The following is a 24,919-nucleotide window of genomic DNA, read 5'->3' on the forward strand; positions in this document are numbered from 1 at the left end:
CAGATCAGGACATATAAACCTTCACACGACTTACACTTTACTTATAATAACCATACTGTCAGACTGGGACATATAAACCTTCAAATGACTTACATTTGACTTATAATAACCATACTGTCAGATCAGGACAAATAAACCTTCACGTGACCTACACTTGACTTTTTATAACCATACTGTCAGATCAGGACATATAAACCTTCACATGATTTAGACTTGACTTTTAATAACCATACTGTCAGATCAGGTCATATAAACCTTCACATGACTTACACTTGACTTGTAATAACCATACTGTCAGATCGGGACATATAAAATTTTACGTGAATTACACTTGACTTGTAATAACCATACTGTCAGATCAGGACATATAAACTTTCACACGACTTACACTTGACTTCTAATAACCATACTGTCATATCGGGGCATATAAACCTTCACGTGACTTACATTTGACTTGTGATAACCATACTGTAAGATCAGGACATATAAACCTTCACGTGACTTACATTTGACTTGTAATAACCGTACTGTCAGATCAGGACATATAAACCTTCACACGACTTACACTTGACTTCTAATAACCATACTGTCATATCGGGGCATATAAACCTTCACGTGACTTACATTTGACTTGTAATAACCATACTGTAAGATCAGGACATATAAACCTTCACGTGACTTACATTTGACTTGTAATAACCGTACTGTCAGATCGGGACATATAAACCTTCACGTGACTTACATTTGACTTGTAATAACCGTACTGTCAGATCAGGACATATAAACCTTCACGTGACCTACACTTGACTTGTAATAACCATACTGTCAGATCAGAACATATAAACCTTCACATGATTTAGACTTGACTTTTAATAACCATACTGTCAGATCGGGACATATAAACCTTCACGTGACTTACATTTGACTTGTAATAACCATACTGTCAGATCAGGACATATAAACCTATACGTGACCTACACTTGACTTGTTATAACCATACTGTCAGATCAGGACATATAAACCTTCACGTGACCTACACTTGACTTGCAATTACCATACTGTCAGATCACGACATATAAGCCTTCACACGACTAACACTTGACTTGTAATAACCATACTGTCAGATCGGGACATATAAACCTTCACGTGACTTACATTTGACTTGTAATAACCATACTGTCAGATCAGGACATATAAACCTTCACGTGACTTACATTTGACTTGTAATAACCATACTGTAAGATCAGGACATATAAACCTTCACATGACTTACATTTGACTTGTGATAACCGTACTGTCATATCAGGACATATAAAACTTCAAGGGCCCTACACTTGACTTCTAATAACCATACTGTCATATCGGGGCATATAAACCTTCACGTGACTTACATTTGACTTGTAATAACCATACTGTAAGATCAGGACATATAAACCTTCACGTGACTTACATTTGACTTGTAATAACCGTACTGTCAGATCAGGACATATAAACCTTCACGGGCCCTACACTTGACTTGTAATAACCATACTGTCAGATCAGGACATATAAACCTTCACATGACCTACACTTGACTTGTAATAACCATATTGTCAGATCAGGAGATACAAACCTTCACATGACTTACACTTCACTTATAATAACCATACTGCCAGATCAGGAGATATAAACCTTCACGTGACTTACATTTGAATTGTAATAACCATACTGTCAGATCAAGACATATAAACCTTCAATTGACTTACACTTGACTTGTAATAACCATATTGTCAGATCAGGACATATAAACTTTCACACGACTTACACTTGACTTGTAATAACCATACTGTCAGATCAGGACATATAAACCTTCACACGACTTACACTTTACTTATAATAACCATACTGTCAGACTGGCACATATAAACCTTCAAGTGACTTACATTTGACTTGTAATAACCATACTGTCAGATCAGGACATATAAACCTTCACGTGACCTACACTTGACTTGTTATAACCATACTGTCAGATCAGGACATATAAACCTTCACATGATTTAGACTTGACTTTTAATAACCTTACTGTCAGATCAGGTCATATAAACCTTCACATGACTTACACTTGACTTGTAATAACCATACTGTCAGATCGGGACATATAAACCTTCTTGTGACTTACATTTGACTTGTAATAACCATACTGTCAGATCAGGACATATAAACCTTCACGTGACCTAAACTTGACTTGTAATAACCATACTGTCAGATCAGGACATATAAACCTTCACGTGACCTACACTTGACTTGCAATTACCATAGTGTCAGATCACGACATATAAGCCTTCACACGACTTACACTTGACTTGTAATAACCATACTGTCAGATCAGGACATATAAACCTTCACTTGACTTGTAATAACCAGATTGTCAGATCAGGACATATAAACCTTCACATGATTTACACTTGACTTGTAATATACATACTGTCAGATCAGGACATATAAACCCTCACATGACCTGCACTTGACTTGTAATAACCATACTGTCAGATCAGGACATATAAACCTTCACACGACTTACACTTGTCTTGTAATAACCATACTGTCATATCGGGGCATATAAACCTTCACGTGACTTACATTTGACTTGTAATAACCATACTGTAAGATCAGGACATATAAACCTTCACATGACTTACATTTGACTTGTAATAACCGTACTGTCATATCAGGACATATAAAACTTCAAGGGCCCTACACTTGACTTGTAATAACCATACTGTCAGATCAGGACATATAAACATTCACGTGACCTACACTTGACTTGCAATTACCATACTGTCAGATCACGACATATAAGCCTTCACACGACTTACACTTGACTTGTAATAACCATAATGTCAGATCAGGACATATAAACCTTCACATGATTTACACTTGACTTGTAATAACCATACTGTCAGATCCGGACATATAAACCCTCTTATGACCTACACTTGACTTGTAATAACCATACTGTCAGATCAGGACATACAAACCTTCACACGACTTACACTTGACTTCTAATAACCATACTGTCATATCGGGGCATATAAACCTTCACGTGACTTACATTTGACTTGTAATAACCATACTTTAAGATCAGGACATATAAACCTTCACGTGACTTACATTTGACTTGTAATAACCGTACTGTCAGATCAGGACATATAATCCTTCACGGGCCCTACACTTGACTTGTAATAACCATACTGTCAGATCAGGACATATAAACCTTCACATGACCTACACTTGACTTATAATAACCATATTGTCAGATCAGGAGATACAAACCTTCACATGACTTACACTTCACTTATAATAACCATACTGCCAGATCAGGAGATATAAACCTTCACGTGACTTACATTTGAATTGTAATAACCATACTGTCAGATCAAGACATATAAACCTTCAATTGACTTACACTTGACTTGTAATAACCATATTGTCAGATCAGGACATATAAACATTCACATGACTTACACTTGACTTGTAATAACCATACTGTCAGATCGGGACATATAAACCTTCACATGACTTACACTTGACTTATAATAACCATGTTGTCAGATCAGGACATATAAACCTTCACATGACTTACATTTGACTTGTAATAACCATACTGTCAGATCAGGAGATACAAACCTTCACATGACTTACACCTGACTTGTAATAACCATACTGTCAGATCAGGACATATAAACCTTCACGTGACTTACACTTGACTTGTAATAACCATACTGTCAGATCAGGACATATAAACCTTCACGTGACCTACACTTGACTTGTTATAACCATACTGTCAGATCAGGTCATATAAACTTTCACACGACTTACACTTGACTTGTAATAACCATACTGTCAGATCGGGACATATAAACCTTCACGTGACTTACATTTTACTTGTAATAACCATACTGTCAGATCAGGACATATAAACCTTCACAAGATTTAGACTTGACTTTTAGTAACCTTACTGTCAGATCAGGTCATATAAACCTTCACATGACTTACACTTGACTTGTAATAACCATACTGTCAGATCGGGACATATAAACCTTCTTGTGACTTACATTTGACTTGTAATAACCAAACTGTCAGATCAGGACATATAAACCTTCACGTGACCTAAACTTGACTTGTAATAACCATACTGTCAGATCAGGACATATAAACCTTCACGTGACCTACACTTGACTTGCAATTACCATACTGTCAGATCACGACATATAAGCCTTCACACGACTTACACTTGACTTGTAATAACCATACTGTCAGATCAGGACATATAAACCTTCACTTGACTTGTAATAACCAGATTGTCAGATCAGGACATATAAACCTTCACATGATTTACACTTGACTTGTAATATCCATACTGTCAGATAAGGACATATAAACCCTCACATGACCTGCACTTGACTTGTAATAACCATACTGTCAGATCAGGACATATACACCTTCACACGACTTACACTTGACTTGTAATAACCATACTGTCATATCGGGGCATATAAACCTTCACGTGACTTACATTTGACTTGTAATAACCATACTGTAAGATCAGGACATATAAACCTTCACATGACTTACATTTGACTTGTGATAACCGTACTGTCATATCAGGACATATAAAACTTCAAGGGCCCTACATTTGACTTGTAATAACCATACTGTCAGATCAGGACATATAAACCTTCACGTGACCTACACTTGACTTGCAATTACCATACTGTCAGATCACGACATATAAGCCTTCACACGACTTACACTTGACTTGTAATAACCATAATGTCAGATCAGGACATATAAACCTTCACTTGACTTGTAATAACCATATTGTCAGATCAGGACATATAAACCTTCACATGATTTACACTTGACTTGTAATAACCATACTGTCAGATCAGGACATATAAACCCTCACATGACCTACACTTGACTTGTAATAACCATAGTGTCAGATCAGGACATATAAACCTTCACACGACTTACACTTGACTTCTAATAACCATACTGTCATATCGGGGCATATAAACCTTCACGTGACTTACATTTGACTTGTAATAACCATACTGTCAGATCGAGACATATAAACCTTCACGTGACTTACATTTGACTTGTAATAACCATACTGTCAGATCAGGACATATAAACCTTCACACGACTTACACTTGACTTGTAATAACCATACTGTCAGATCAGGACATATAAACCTTCACACGACTTACACTTGACTTGTAATAACCATAATGTCAGATCAGGAGATATAAACCTTCACGTGACTTACATTTGAATTGTAATAACCATACTGTCAGATCAAGACATATAAACCTTCAATTGACTTACACTTGACTTGTAATAACCATATTGTCAGATCAGGACATATAAACATTCACATGACTTACACTTGACTTGTAATAAGCATACTGTCAGATCGGGACATATAAACCTTCACATGACTTACACTCGACTTATAATAACCATGTTGTCAGATCAGGACATATAAACCTTCACATGACTTACATTTGACTTGTAATAACCATACTGTCAGATCAGGAGATACAAACCTTCACATGACTTACACCTGACTTGTAATAACCATACTGTCAGGTCAGGACATATAAACCTTCACGTGACTTACACTTGACTTGTAATAACCATCTTGTCAGATCAGGACATATAAACCTTCACGTGACCTACACTTGACTTGTTATAACCATACTGTCAGATCAGGTCATATAAACTTTCACACGACTTACACTTGACTTGTAATAACCATACTGTCAGATCGGGACATATAAACCTTCACGTGACTTACATTTTACTTGTAATAACCATGCTGTCAGACTGGCACATATAAACCTTCAAATGACTTACATTTGACTTGTAATAACCATACTGTCAGATCAGGACATATAAACCTTCACGTGACCTACACTTGACTTGTTATAACCATACTGTCAGATCAGGACATATAAACCTTCACATGATTTAGACTTGACTTTTAATAACCTTACTGTCAGATCAGGTCATATAAACCTTCACATGACTTACACTTGACTTGTAATAACCATACTGTCAGATCGGGACAGATAAACCTTCTTGTGACTTACATTTGACTTGTAATAACCATACTGTCAGATCAGGACATATAAACCTTCACGTGACCTAAACTTGACTTGTAATAACCATACTGTCAGATCAGGACATATAAACCTTCACGTGACCTACACTTGACTTGCAATTACCATACTGTCAGATCACGACATATAAGCCTTCACACGACTTACACTTGACTTGTAATAACCATACTGTCAGATCAGGACATATAAACCTTCACTTGACTTGTAATAACCAGATTGTCAGATCAGGACATATAAACCTTCACATGATTTACACTTGACTTGTAATATCCATACTGTCAGATCAGGACATATAAACCCTCACATGACCTGCACTTGACTTGTAATAACCATACTGTCAGATCAGGACATATAAACCTTCACACGACATACACTTGACTTGTAATAACCATACTGTCATATCGGGGCATATAAACCTTCACGTGACTTACATTTGACTTGTAATAACCATACTGTAAGATCAGGACATATAAACCTTCACATGACTTACATTTGACTTGTAATAACCGTACTGTCATATCAGGACATATAAAACTTCAAGGGCCCTACACTTGACTTGTAATAACCATACTGTCAGATCAGGACATATAAACCTTCACGTGACCTACACTTGACTTGCAATTACCATACTGTCAGATCACGACATATAAGCCTTCACACGACTTACACTTGACTTGTAATAACCATAATGTCAGATCAGGACATATAAACCTTCACTTGACTTGTAATAACCATATTGTCAGATCAGGACATATAAACCTTCACATGATTTACACTTGACTTGTAATAACCATACTGTCAGATCAGGAAATATAAACCTTCACGTGACCTACACTTGACTTGTAATAACCATACTGTCAGATCAGGACATATAAACGTTCACACGACTTACACTTGACTTCTAATAACCATACTGTCATATCGGGGCATATAAACCTTCACGTGACTTACATTTGACTTGTAATAACCATACTGTAAGATCAGGACATATAAACCTTCACGTGACTTACATTTGACTTGTAATAACCATACTGTCAGATCAGGACATATAAAACTTCACGGGCCCTACACTTGACTTGTAATAACCATACTGTCAGATCAGGACATATAAACCTTCACATGACCTACACTTGACTTGTAATAACCATATTGTCAGATCAGGAGATACAAACCTTCACATGACTTACACTTCACTTATAATAACCATACTGCCAGATCAGGAGATGTAAACCTTCACGTGACTTAAATTTGAATTGTAATAACCATACTGTCAGATCAAGACATATAAACCTTCAATTGACTTACACTTGACTTGTAATAACCATATTGTCAGATCAGGACATATAAACATTCACATGACTTACACTTGACTTGTAATAACCATACTGTCAGATCGGGCCATATAAACCTTCACATGACTTACACTCGACTTATAATAACCATGTTGTCAGATCAGGACATATAAACCTTCACATGACTTACATTTGACTTGTAATAACCATAATGTCAGATCAGGAGATACAAACCTTCACATGACTTACACCTGACTTGTAATAACCATACTGTCAGATCAGGACATATAAACCTTCACGTGACTTACACTTGACTTGTAATAACCATACTGTCAGATCAGGACATATAAACCTTCACGTGACCTACACTTGACTTGTTATAACCATACTGTTAGATCAGGTCATATAAACTTTCACACGAATTACACTTGACTTGTAATAACCATACTGTCAGATCGGGACATATAAACCTTCACGTGACTTACATTTTACTTGTAATAACCATACTGTCAGATCAGGACATATAAACCTTCACACGACTTACACTTTACTTATAATAACCATACTGTCAGACTGGCACATATAAACCTTCAAATGACTTACATTTGACTTGTAATAACCATACTGTCAGATCAGGACATATAAACCTTCACGTGACCTACACTTGACTTGTTATAACCATACTGTCAGATCAGGACATATAAACCTTCACATGATTTAGACTTGACTTTTAATAACCTTACTGTCAGATCAGGTCATATAAACCTTCACATGACTTACACTTGACTTGTAATAACCATACTGTCAGATCGGGACATATAAACCTTCTTGTGACTTACATTTGACTTGTAATAACCATACTGTCAGATCAGGACATATAAACCTTCACGTGACATAAACTTGACTTGTAATAACCATACTGTCAGATCAGGACATATAAACCTTCACGTGACCTACACTTGACTTGCAATTACCATACTGTCAGATCACGACATATAAGCCTTCACACGACTTACACTTGACTTGTAATAACCATACTGTCAGATCAGGACATATAAACCTTCACTTGACTTATAATAACCAGATTGTCAGATCAGGACATATAAACCTTAACATGATTTACACTTGACTTGTAATATCCATACTGTCAGATCAGGACATATAAACCCTCACATGACCTGCACTTGACTTGTAATAACCATACTGTCAGATCAGGACATATAAACCTTCACACGACTTACACTTGACTTGTAATAACCATACTGTCATATCGGGGCATATAAACCTTCACGTGACTTACATTTGACTTGTAATAACCATACTGTAAGATCAGGACATATAAACCTTCACGTGACCTACACTTGACTTGCAATTACCATACTGTCAGATCACGACATATAAGCCTTCACACGACTTACACTTGACTTGTAATAACCATAATGTCAGATCAGGACATATAAACCTTCACTTGACTTGTAATAACCATATTGTCAGATCAGGACATATAAACCTTCACATGATTTACACTTGACTTGTAATAACCATACTGTCAGATCAGGACATATAAACCCTCAAATGACCTACACTTGACTTGTAATAACCATAGTGTCAGATCAGGACATATAAACCTTCACACGACTTACTCTTGACTTCTAATAACCATACTGTCATATCGGGGCATATAAACCTTCACGTGACTTACATTTGACTTGTAATAACCATACTGTCAGATCAGGACATATAAACCTTCACACGACTTACACTTGACTTGTAATAACCATAATGTCAGATCAGGACATATAAACCTTCACTTGACTTGTAATAACCATATTGTCAGATCAGGACATATAAACCTTCACATGATTTACACTTGACTTGTAATAACCATACTGTCAGATCAGGACATATAAACCCTCACATGACAAACACTTGACTTGTAATAACCATACTGTAAGATCAGGACATATAAACCTTCACATGACTTACATTTGACTTGTGATAACCGTACTGTCATATCAGGACATATAAAACTTCAAGGGCCCTACACTTGACTTGTAATAACCATACTGTCAGATCAGGACATATAAACCTTCACGTGACCTACACTTGACTTGCAATTACCATACTGTCAGATCACGACATATAAGCCTTCACACGACTTACACTTGACTTGTAATAACCATAATGTCAGATCAGGACATATAAACCTTCACTTGACTTGTAATAACCATATTGTCAGATCAGGACATATAAACCTTCACATGATTTACACTTGACTTGTAATAACCATACTGTCAGATCAGGACATATAAACCCTCACATGACCTACACTTGACTTGTAATAACCATAGTGTCAGATCAGGACATATAAACCTTCACACGACTTACACTTGACTTCTAATAACCATACTGTCATATCGGGGCATATAAACCTTCACGTGACTTACATTTGACTTGTAATAACCATACTGTCAGATCAGGACATATAAACCTTCACACGACTTACACTTGACTTGTAATAACCATAATGTCAGATCAGGACATATAAACCTTCACTTGACTTGTAATAACCATATTGTCAGATCAGGACATATAAACCTTTACATGATTTACACTTGACTTGTAATAACCATACTGTCAGATCAGGACATATAAACCCTCACATGACAAACACTTGACTTGTAATAACCATACTGTCAGATCAGGACATATAAACCTTCACACGACTTACACTTGACTTCTAATAACCATACTGTCATATCGGGGCATATAACCCTTCACGTGACTTACATTTGACTTGTAATAACCATACTGTAAGATCAGGACATATAAAACTTCACGTGACTTAAATTTGACTTGTAATAACCATACTGTCAGATCAGGACATATAAACCTTCACATGACTTACACTTCACTTGTAATAACCATACTGCCAGATCAGGAGATATAAACCTTCACGTGACTTACATTTGAATTGTAATAACCATACTGTCAGATCAAGACATATAAACCTTCAATTGACTTACACTTGACTTGTAATAACCATATTGTCAGATCAGGACATATAAACATTCACATGACTTACACTTGACTTGTAATAACCATACTGTCAGATCGGGACATATAAACCTTCACATGACTTACACTCGACTTATAATAACCATGTTGTCAGATCAGGACATATAAACCTTCACATGACTTACATTTGACTTGTAATAACCATACTGTCAGATCAGGAGATACAAACCTTCACATGACTTACACCTGACTTGTAATAACCATACTGTCAGATCAGTACATATAAACCTTCACGTGACTTACACTTGACTTGTAATAACCATACTGTCAGATCAGGACATATAAACCTTCACGTGACCTACACTTGACTTGTTATAACCATAATGTCAGATCAGGTCATATAAACTTTCACACGACTTACACTTGACTTGTAATAACCATACTGTCAGATCGGGACATATAAACCTTCACGTGACTTACATTTTACTTGTAATAACCATACTGTCAGATCAGGACATATAAACCTTCACACGACTTACACTTTTCTTATAATAACCATACTGTCAGACTGGGACATATAAACCTTCAAATGACTTACATTTGACTTATAATAACCATACTGTCAGATCAGGACATATAAACCTTCACGTGACCTACACTTGACTTTTTATAACCATACTGTCAGATCAGGACATACATATAAACCTTCACATGATTTAGACTTGACTTGTAATAACCATACTGTCAGATCGGGACATATAAAATTTTACGTGAATTACACTTGACTTGTAATAACCATACTGTCAGATCAGGACATATAAACCTTCACGTGACCTACACTTGACTTGCAATTACCATACTGTCAGATCACGACATATAAGCCTTCACACGACTTACACTTGACTTGTAATAACCATAATGTCAGATCAGGACATATAAACCTTCACGTGACCTACACTTGACTTTTTATAACCATACTGTCAGATCAGGACATACATATAAACCTTCACATGATTTAGACTTGACTTGTAATAACCATACTGTCAGATCGGGACATATAAACCTTCACGTGACCTACACTTGACTTGTTATAACCATACTGTCAGATCAGGACATATAAACCTTCACGTGACCTACACTTGACTTGCAATTACCATACTGTCAGATCACGACATATAAGCCTTCACACGACTTACACTTGACTTGTAATAACCATAATGTCAGATCAGGACATATAAACCTTCACTTGACTTGTAATAACCATATTGTCAGATCAGGACATATAAACCTTCACATTATTTACACTTGACTTGTAATAACCATATTGTCAGATCAGGACATATAAACACTCACATGACCTACACTTGACTTGTAATAACCATACTGTCAGATCAGGACATATAAACCTTCACACGACTTACACTTGACTTCTAATAACCATACTGTCATATCGGGGCATATAAACCTTCACGTGACTTACATTTGACTTGTAATAACCATACTGTCAGATCGGGACATATAAACCTTCACGTGACTTACATTTGACTTGTAATAACCATACTGTCAGATCAGGACATATAAACCTTCACGTGACCTACACTTGACTTGTTATAACCATACTGTCAGATCAGGACATATAAACCTTCACATGATTTAGACTTGACTTTTAATAACCTTACTGTCAGATCAGGTCATATAAACCTTCACATGACTTACACTTGACTTGTAATAACCATACTGTCAGATCGGGACATATAAACCTTCTTGTGACTTACATTTGACTTGTAATAACCATACTGTCAGATCAGGACATATAAACCTTCACGTGACATAAACTTGACTTGTAATAACCATACTGTCAGATCAGGACATATAAACCTTCACGTGACCTACACTTGACTTGCAATTACCATACTGTCAGATCACGACATATAAGCCTTCACACGACTTACACTTGACTTGTAATAACCATACTGTCAGATCAGGACATATAAACCTTCACTTGACTTATAATAACCAGATTGTCAGATCAGGACATATAAACCTTAACATGATTTACACTTGACTTGTAATATCCATACTGTCAGATCAGGACATATAAACCCTCACATGACCTGCACTTGACTTGTAATAACCATACTGTCAGATCAGGACATATAAACCTTCACACGACTTACACTTGACTTGTAATAACCATACTGTCATATCGGGGCATATAAACCTTCACGTGACTTACATTTGACTTGTAATAACCATACTGTAAGATCAGGACATATAAACCTTCACATGACTTACATTTGACTTGTGATAACCGTACTGTCATATCAGGACATATAAAACTTCAAGGGCCCTACACTTGACTTGTAATAACCATACTGTCAGATCAGGACATATAAACCTTCACGTGACCTACACTTGACTTGCAATTACCATACTGTCAGATCACGACATATAAGCCTTCACACGACTTACACTTGACTTGTAATAACCATAATGTCAGATCAGGACATATAAACCTTCACTTGACTTGTAATAACCATATTGTCAGATCAGGACATATAAACCTTCACATGATTTACACTTGACTTGTAATAACCATACTGTCAGATCAGGACATATAAACCCTCAAATGACCTACACTTGACTTGTAATAACCATAGTGTCAGATCAGGACATATAAACCTTCACACGACTTACTCTTGACTTCTAATAACCATACTGTCATATCGGGGCATATAAACCTTCACGTGACTTACATTTGACTTGTAATAACCATACTGTCAGATCAGGACATATAAAACTTCACACGACTTACACTTGACTTGTAATAACCATAATGTCAGATCAGGACATATAAACCTTCACTTGACTTGTAATAACCATATTGTCAGATCAGGACATATAAACCTTCACATGATTTACACTTGACTTGTAATAACCATACTGTCAGATCAGGACATATAAACCCTCACATGACAAACACTTGACTTGTAATAACCATACTGTAAGATCAGGACATATAAACCTTCACATGACTTACATTTGACTTGTGATAACCGTACTGTCATATCAGGACATATAAAACTTCAAGGGCCCTACACTTGACTTGTAATAACCATACTGTCAGATCAGGACATATAAACCTTCACGTGACCTACACTTGACTTGCAATTACCATACTGTCAGATCACGACATATAAGCCTTCACACGACTTACACTTGACTTGTAATAACCATAATGTCAGATCAGGACATATAAACCTTCACTTGACTTGTAATAACCATATTGTCAGATCAGGACATATAAACCTTCACATGATTTACACTTGACTTGTAATAACCATACTGTCAGATCAGGACATATAAACCCTCACATGACCTACACTTGACTTGTAATAACCATAGTGTCAGATCAGGACATATAAACCTTCACACGACTTACACTTGACTTCTAATAACCATACTGTCATATCGGGGCATATAAACCTTCACGTGACTTACATTTGACTTGTAATAACCATACTGTCAGATCAGGACATATAAACCTTCACACGACTTACACTTGACTTGTAATAACCATAATGTCAGATCAGGACATATAAACCTTCACTTGACTTGTAATAACCATATTGTCAGATCAGGACATATAAACCTTCACATGATTTACACTTGACTTGTAATAACCATACTGTCAGATCAGGACATATAAACCCTCACATGACAAACACTTGACTTGTAATAACCATACTGTCAGATCAGGACATATAAACCTTCACACGACTTACACTTGACTTCTAATAACCATACTGTCATATCGGGGCATATAACCCTTCACGTGACTTACATTTGACTTGTAATAACCATACTGTAAGATCAGGACATATAAAACTTCACGTGACTTAAATTTGACTTGTAATAACCATACTGTCAGATCAGGACATATAAACCTTCACATGACTTACACTTCACTTGTAATAACCATACTGCCAGATCAGGAGATATAAACCTTCACGTGACTTACATTTGAATTGTAATAACCATACTGTCAGATCAAGACATATAAACCTTCAATTGACTTACACTTGACTTGTAATAACCATATTGTCAGATCAGGACATATAAACATTCACATGACTTACACTTGACTTGTAATAACCATACTGTCAGATCGGGACATATAAACCTTCACATGACTTACACTCGACTTATAATAACCATGTTGTCAGATCAGGACATATAAACCTTCACATGACTTACATTTGACTTGTAATAACCATACTGTCAGATCAGGAGATACAAACCTTCACATGACTTACACCTGACTTGTAATAACCATACTGTCAGATCAGTACATATAAACCTTCACGTGACTTACACTTGACTTGTAATAACCATACTGTCAGATCAGGACATATAAACCTTCACGTGACCTACACTTGACTTGTTATAACCATAATGTCAGATCAGGTCATATAAACTTTCACACGACTTACACTTGACTTGTAATAACCATACTGTCAGATCGGGACATATAAACCTTCACGTGACTTACATTTTACTTGTAATAACCATACTGTCAGATCAGGACATATAAACCTTCACACGACTTACACTTTACTTATAATAACCATACTGTCAGACTGGGACATATAAACCTTCAAATGACTTACATTTGACTTATAATAACCATACTGTCAGATCAGGACATATAAACCTTCACGTGACCTACACTTGACTTTTTATAACCATACTGTCAGATCAGGACATACATATAAACCTTCACATGATTTAGACTTGACTTGTAATAACCATACTGTCAGATCGGGACATATAAAATTTTACGTGAATTACACTTGACTTGTAATAACCATACTGTCAGATCAGGACATATAAACCTTCACGTGACCTACACTTGACTTGCAATTACCATACTGTCAGATCACGACATATAAGCCTTCACACGACTTACACTTGACTTGTAATAACCATAATGTCAGATCAGGACATATAAACCTTCACGTGACCTACACTTGACTTTTTATAACCATACTGTCAGATCAGGACATACATATAAACCTTCACATGATTTAGACTTGACTTGTAATAACCATACTGTCAGATCGGGACATATAAACCTTCACGTGACCTACACTTGACTTGTTATAACCATACTGTCAGATCAGGACATATAAACCTTCACGTGACCTACACTTGACTTGCAATTACCATACTGTCAGATCACGACATATAAGCCTTCACACGACTTACACTTGACTTGTAATAACCATAATGTCAGATCAGGACATATAAACCTTCACTTGACTTGTAATAACCATATTGTCAGATCAGGACATATAAACCTTCACATTATTTACACTTGACTTGTAATAACCATATTGTCAGATCAGGACATATAAACACTCACATGACCTACACTTGACTTGTAATAACCATACTGTCAGATCAGGACATATAAACCTTCACACGACTTACACTTGACTTCTAATAACCATACTGTCATATCGGGGCATATAAACCTTCACGTGACTTACATTTGACTTGTAATAACCATACTGTCAGATCGGGACATATAAACCTTCACGTGACTTACATTTGACTTGTAATAACCATACTGTCAGATCAGGACATATAAACCTTCACGTCACCTACACTTGACTTGTAATAACCATACTGTCAGATCAGAACATATAAACCTTCACATGATTTAGGCTTGACTTTTAATAACCATACTGTCAGATCAGGTCATATAAACCTTCACATGACTAACACTTGACTTGTAATAACCATACTGTCAGATCGGGACATATAAACCTTCACATGACTTACATTTGACTTGTAATAACCATACTGTCAGATCAGGACATATAAACCTTCACGTCACCTACACTTGACTTGTTATAACCATACTGTCAGATCAGGACATATAAACCTTCACGTGACCTACACTTGACTTGCAATTACCATACTGTCAGATCACGACATATAAGCCTTCACACGACTTACACTTGACTTGTAATAACCATAATGTCAGATCAGGACATATAAACCTTCACACGACTTACACTTGACTTCTAATAACCATACTGTCATATCGGGGCATATAAACCTTCACGTGACTTACATTTGACTTGTAATAACCATACTGTAAGATCAGGACATATAAACCTTCACATGACTTACATTTGACTTGTAATAACCGTACTGTCAGATCAGGACATATAAACCTTCACGGGCCCTACACTTGACTTGCAATTACCATACTGTCAGATCACGACATATAAGCCTTCACACGACTTACACTTGACTTGTAATAACCATAATGTCAGATCAGGACATATAAACCTTCACACGACTTACACTTGACTTCTAATAACCATACTGTCATATCGGGGCATATAAACCTTCACGTGACTTACATTTGACTTGTAATAACCATACTGTAAGATCAGGACATATAAACCTTCACATGACTTACACTCGACTTATAATAACCATGTTGTGAGATCAGGACATATAAACCTTCACATGACTTACATTTGACTTGTAATAACCATACTGTCAGATCAGGAGATACAAACCTTCACATGACTTACACCTGACTTGTAATAACCATACTGTCAGATCAGGACATATAAACCTTCACGTGACTTACACTTGACTTGTAATAACCATACTGTCAGATCAGGACATATAAACCTTCACGTGACCTACACTTGACTTGTTATAACCATACTGTCAGATCAGGTCATATAAACTTTCACACGACTTACACTTGACTTGTAATAACCATACTGTCAGATCGGGACATATAAACCTTCACGTGACTTACATTTTACTTGTAATAACCATACTGTCAGATCAGGACATATAAACCTTCACACGACTTACACTTTACTTATAATAACCATACTGTCAGACTGGCACATATAAACCTTCAAATGACTTACATTTGACTTGTAATAACCATACTGTCAGATCAGGACATATAAACCTTCACGTGACCTACACTTGACTTGTTATAACCATACTGTCAGATCAGGACATATAAACCTTCACATGATTTAGACTTGACTTTTAATAACCTTACTGTCAGATCAGGTCATATAAACCTTCACATGACTTACACTTGACTTGTAATAACCATACTGTCAGATCAGGACATATAAACCTTCACGTGACCTACACTTGACTTGTAATAACCATACTGTCAGATCAGGACATATAAACCTTCACGTGACCTACACTTGACTTGCAATTACCATACTGTCAGATCACGACATATAAGCCTTCATACGACTTACACTTGACTTGTAATAACCATAATGTCAGATCAGGACATATAAACCTTCACTTGACTTGTAATAACCATATTGTCAGATCAGGACATATAAACCTTCACATGATTTACACTTGACTTGTAATAACGATACTGTCAGATCAGGACATATAAACCCTCACATGACCTACACTTGACTTGTAATAACCATAGTGTCAGATCAGGACATATAAACCTTCACACGACTTACACTTGACTTCTAATAATCATACTGTCATATCGGGGCATATAAACCTTCACGTGACTTACATTTGACTTGTAATAACCATACTGTCAGATCGGGACATATAAACCTTCACGTGACTTACATTTGACTTGTAATAACCATACTGTCAGATCAGGACATATAAACCTTCACGTGACCTTCACTTGACTTGTAATAACCATACTGTCAGATCGGGACATATAAACCTTCACGTGACTTACATTTGACTTGCAATAACCATACTGTCAGATCAGGACATATAAACCTTCACGTGACCTACACTTGACTTGTTATAACCATACTGTCAGATCAGGACATATAAACCTTCACGTGACCTACACTTGACTTGCAATTACCATACTGTCAGATCATGACATATAAGCCTTCACACGACTTACACTTGACTTGTAATAACCATAATGTCAGATCAGGACATATAAACCTTCACTTGACTTGTAATAACCATATTGTCAGATCAGGACATATAAACCTTCACATGATTTACACTTGACTTGTAATAACCATACTTTCAGATCAGGACATATAAACCCTCACATGACCTACACTTGACTTGTAATAACCATACTGTCAGATCAGGACATATAAACCTTCACACGACTTACACTTGACTTCTAATAACCATACTGTCATATCGGGGCATATAAACCTACACGTGACTTACATTTACTTGTAATAACCATACTGTAAGATCAGGACATATAAACCTTCACGTGACCTACATTTGACTTGTAATAACCGTATTGTCAGATCAGGACTTATAAACCTTCACGGGCCCTACACTTGACTTGAAATAACCATACTGTCAGATCAGGACATATAAACCTTCACATGACCTACACTTGACTTGTAATAACCATATTGTCAGATCAGGAGATACAAACCTTCACATGACTTACACTTCACTTGTAATAACCATACTGCCAGATCAGGAGATATAAACCTTCACGTGACTTACATTTGAATTGTAATAACCATACTTTCAGATCAAGACATATAAACCTTCAATTGACTTACACTTGACTTGTAATAACCATGTTGTCAAATCAGGACATATAAACATTCACATGACTTACACTTGACTTGTAATAACCATACTGTCAGATCGGGACATATAAACCTTCACATGACTTACACTCGACTTATAATAACCATGTTGTCAGATCAGGACATATAAACCTTCACATGACTTACATTTGACTTGTAATAACCATACTGTCAGATCAGGAGATACAAACCTTCACATGACTTACACCTGACTTGTAATAACCATACTGTCAGATCAGGACATATAAACCTTCACGTGACTTACACTTGACTTGTAATAACCATACTGTCAGATCAGGACATATAAACCTTCACGTGACCTACACTTGACTTGTTATAACCATAATGTCAGATCATGTCATATAAACTTTCACACGACTTACACTTGACTTGTAATAACCATACTGTCAGATCGGGACATATAAACCTTCACGTGACTTACATTTTACTTGTAATAACCATACTGTCAGATCAGGACATATAAACCTTCACACGACTTACATTTGACTTGTAATAACCATACTGTCAGATCAGGACATATAAACCTTCACGTGACCTACACTTGACTTGTAATAACCATACTGTCAGATCAGAACATATAAACCTTCACATGATTTAGACTTGACTTTTAATAACCATACTGTCAGATCAGGTCATATAAACCTTCACATGACTAACAACTGACTTGTAATAACCATACTGTCAGATCGGGACATATAAACCTTCACGTGACTTACATTTGACTTGTAATAACCATACTGTCAGATCAGGACATATAAACCTTCACGTGACCTACACTTGACTTGTTATAACCATACTGTCAGATCAGGACATATAAACCTTCACGTGACCTACACTTGACTTGTAATAACCATAATGTCAGATCAGGACATATAAACCTTCACTTGACTTGTAATAACCATATTGTCAGATCAGGACATATAAACCTTCACATTATTTACACTTGACTTGTAATAACCATACTGTCAGATCAGGACATATAAACACTCACATGACCTACACTTGACTTGTAATAACCATACTGTCAGATCAGGACATATAAACCTTCACACGACTTACACTTGACTTCTAATAACCATACTGTCATATCGGGGCATATAAACCTTCACGTGACTTACATTTGACTTGTAATAACCATACTGTCAGATCGGGACATATAAACCTTCACGTGACTTACATTTGACTTGTAATAACCATACTGTCAGATCAGAACATATAAACCTTCACATGATTTAGGCTTGACTTTTAATAACCATACTGTCAGATCAGGTCATATAAACCTTCACATGACTAACACTTGACTTGTAATAACCATACTGTCAGATCGGGACATATAAACCTTCACATGACTTACATTTGACTTGTAATAACCATACTGTCAGATCAGGACATATAAACCTTCACGTGACCTACACTTGACTTGTTATAACCATACTGTCAGATCAGGACATATAAACCTTCACGTGACCTACACTTGACTTGCAATTACCATACTGTCAGATCACGACATATAAGCCTTCACACGACTTACACTTGACTTGTAATAACCATAATGTCAGATCAGGACATATAAACCTTCACTTGACTTGTAATAACCATATTGTCAGATCAGGACATATAAACCTTCACATGATTTACACTTGACTTGTAATAACGATACTGTCAGATCAGGACATATAAACCCTCACATGACCTACACTTGACTTGTAATAACCATACTGTCAGATCAGGACATATAAACCTTCACACGACTTACACTTGACTTCTAATAACCATACTGTCATATCGGGGCATATAAACCTTCACGTGACTTACATTTGACTTGTAATAACCATACTGTAAGATCAGGACATATAAACCTTCACATGACTTACATTTGACTTGTAATAACCGTACTGTCAGATCAGGACATATAAACCTTCACGGGCCCTACACTTGACTTGTAATAACCATACTGTCAGATCAGGACATATAAACCTTCACATGACCTACACTTGACTTGTAATAACCATATTGTCAGATCAGGAGATACAAACCTTCACATGACTTACACTTCACTTGTAATAACTATACTGCCAGATCAGGAGATATAAACCTTCACGTGACTTACATTTGAATTGTAATAACCATACTGTCAGATCAAGACATATAAACCTTCAATTGACTTACACTTGACTTGTAATAACCATATTGTCAGATCAGGACATATAAACATTCACATGACTTACACTTGACTTGTAATAACCATACTGTCAGATCGGGACATATAAACCTTCACATGACTTACACTCGACTTATAATAACCATGTTGTCAGATCAGGACATATAAACCTTCACATGACTTACATTTGACTTGTAATAACCATACTGTCAGATCAGGAGATACAAACCTTCACATGACTTACACCTGACTTGTAATAACCATACTGTCAGATCAGGACATATAAACCTTCACGTGACTTACACTTGACTTGTAATAACCATACTGTCAGATCAGGACATATAAACCTTCACGTGACCTACACTTGACTTGTTATAACCATACTGTCAGATAAGGTCATATAAACTTTCACACGACTTACACTTGACTTGTAATAACCATACTGTCAGATCGGGACATATAAACCTTCACGTGACTTACATTTTACTTGTAATAACCATACTGTCAGATCAGGACATATAAACCTTCACACGACTTACACTTTACTTATAATAACCATACTGTCAGACTGGCACATATAAACCTTTAAATGACTTACATTTGACTTGTAATAACCATACTGTCAGATCAGGACATATAAACCTTCACGTGACCTACACTTGACTTGTTATAACCATACTGTCAGATCAGGACATATAAACCTTCACATGATTTAGACTTGACTTTTAATAACCTTACTGTCAGATCAGGTCATATAAACCTTCACATGACTTACACTTGACTTGTAATAACCATACTGTCAGATAGGGACATATAAACCTTCTTGTGACTTACATTTGACTTGTAATAACCATACTGTCAGATCAGGACATATAAACCTTCACGTGACCTACACTTGACTTGCAATTACCATACTGTCAGATCACGACATATAAGCCTTCACACGACTTACACTTGACTTGTAATAACCATATTGTCAGATCAGGACATATAAACCTTCACATGATTTACACTTGACTTGTAATAACGATACTGTCATATCGGGGCATATAAACCTTCACGTGACTTACATTTGACTTGTAATAACCATACTGTCAGATCGGGACATATAAACCTTCACGTGACTTACATTTGACTTGTAATAACCATACTGTCAGATCAGGACATATAAACCTTCACGTGACCTTCACTTGACTTGTAATAACCATACTGTCAGATCGGGACATATAAACCTTCACGTGACTTACATTTGACTTGCAATAACCATACTGTCAGATCAGGACATATAAACCTTCACGTGACCTACACTTGACTTGTTATAACCATACTGTCAGATCAGGACATATAAACCTTCACGTGACCTACACTTGACTTGCAATTACCATACTGTCAGATCATGACATATAAGCCTTCACACGACTTACACTTGACTTGTAATAACCATAATGTCAGATCAGGACATATAAGCCTTCACTTGACTTGTAATAACCATATTGTCAGATCAGGACATATAAAACTTCACATGACCTACACTTGACTTGTAATAACCATACTGTCAGATCAGGACATATAAACCTTCACACGACTTACACTTGACTTCTAATAACCATACTGTCATATCGGGGCATATAAACCTACACGTGACTTACATTTACTTGTAATAACCATACTGTAAGATCAGGACATATAAACCTTCACGTGACCTACACTTGACTTGTAATAACCATATTGTCAGATCAGGAGATACAAACCTTCACATGACTTACACTTCACTTGTAATAACCATACTGCCAGATCAGGAGATATAAACCTTCACGTGACTTACATTTGAATTGTAATAACCATACTTTCAGATCAAGACATATAAACCTTCAATTGACTTACACTTGACTTGTAATAACCATATTGTCAAATCAGGACATATAAACATTCACATGACTTACACTTGACTTGTAATAACCATACTGTCAGATCGGGACATATAAACCTTCACATGACTTACACTCGACTTATAATAACCATGTTGTCAGATCAGGACATATAAACCTTCACATGACTTACATTTGACTTGTAATAACCATACTGTCAGATCAGGAGATACAAACCTTCACATGACTTACACCTGACTTGTAATAACCATACTGTCAGATCAGGACATATAAACCTTCACGTGACTTACACTTGACTTGTAATAACCATACTGTCAGATCAGGACATATAAACCTTCACGTGACCTACACTTGACTTGTTATAACCATAATGTCAGATCAGGTCATATAAACTTTCACACGACTTACACTTGACTTGTAATAACCATACTGTCAGATCGGGACATATAAACCTTCACGTGACTTACATTTTACTTGTAATAACCATACTGTCAGATCAGGACATATAAACCTTCACACGACTTACACTTTACTTATAATAACCATACTATCAGACTGGGACATATAAACCTTCAAATGACTTACATTTGACTTGTAATAACCATACTGTCAGATCAGGACATATAAACCTTCACGTGACCTACACTTGACTTGTTATAACCATACTGTCAGATCAGGACATATAAACCTTCACATGATTTAGACTTGACTTTTAATAACCATACTGTCAGATCAGGTCATATAAACCTTCACATGACTTACACTTGACTTGTAATAACCATACTGTCAGATCGGGACATATAATCCTTCTTGTGACTTACATTTGACTTGTAATAACCATACTGTCAGATCAGGACATATAAACCTTCACGTGACCTACACTTGACTTGTAATAACCATACTGTCGGATCAGGACATATAAACCTTCACGTGACCTACACTTGACTTGCAATTACCATACTGTCAGATCACGACATATAAGCCTTCACACGACTTACACTTGACTTGTAATAACCATACTGTCAGATCAGGACATATAAACCTTCACTTGACTTGTAATAACCAGATTGTCAGATCAGGACATATAAACCTTCACATGATTTACACTTGACTTGTAATAACCATACTGTCAGATCAGGACATATAAACCCTCACAGGACCTGCACTTGACTTGTAATAACCATACTGTCAGATCAGGACATATAAACCTTCACACGACTTACACTTGACTTGTAATAACCATACTGTCATATCGGGGCATATAAACCTTCACGTGACTTACATTTGACTTGTAATAACCATACTGTCAGATCAGGACATATAAAACTTCACGGGCCCTACACTTGACTTGTAATAACCATACTGTCAGATCAGGACATATAAACATTCACATGACCTACACTTGACTTGTAATAACCATATTGTCAGATCAGGAGATACAAACCTTCACATGACTTTTACTTCACTTGTAATAACCATACTGCCAGATCAGGAGATATAAACCTTCACGTGACTTACATTTGAATTGTAACAACCATAATGTCAGATCAGGAGACATATAAACCTTCAATTGACTTACACTTGACTTGTAATAACCATATTGTCAGATCAGGACATATAAACATTCACATGACTTACACTTGAAATGTAATAACCATACTGTCAGATCGGGACATTTAAACTTCACATGACTTACACTCGACTTATAATAACCATGTTGTCAGATCAGGACATATAAACCTTC

This window comes from Lampris incognitus, chromosome 2 (assembly GCF_029633865.1).
Source record: "Lampris incognitus isolate fLamInc1 chromosome 2, fLamInc1.hap2, whole genome shotgun sequence".
NCBI classification, from domain to species: Eukaryota; Metazoa; Chordata; class Actinopteri; order Lampriformes; family Lampridae; genus Lampris; species Lampris incognitus.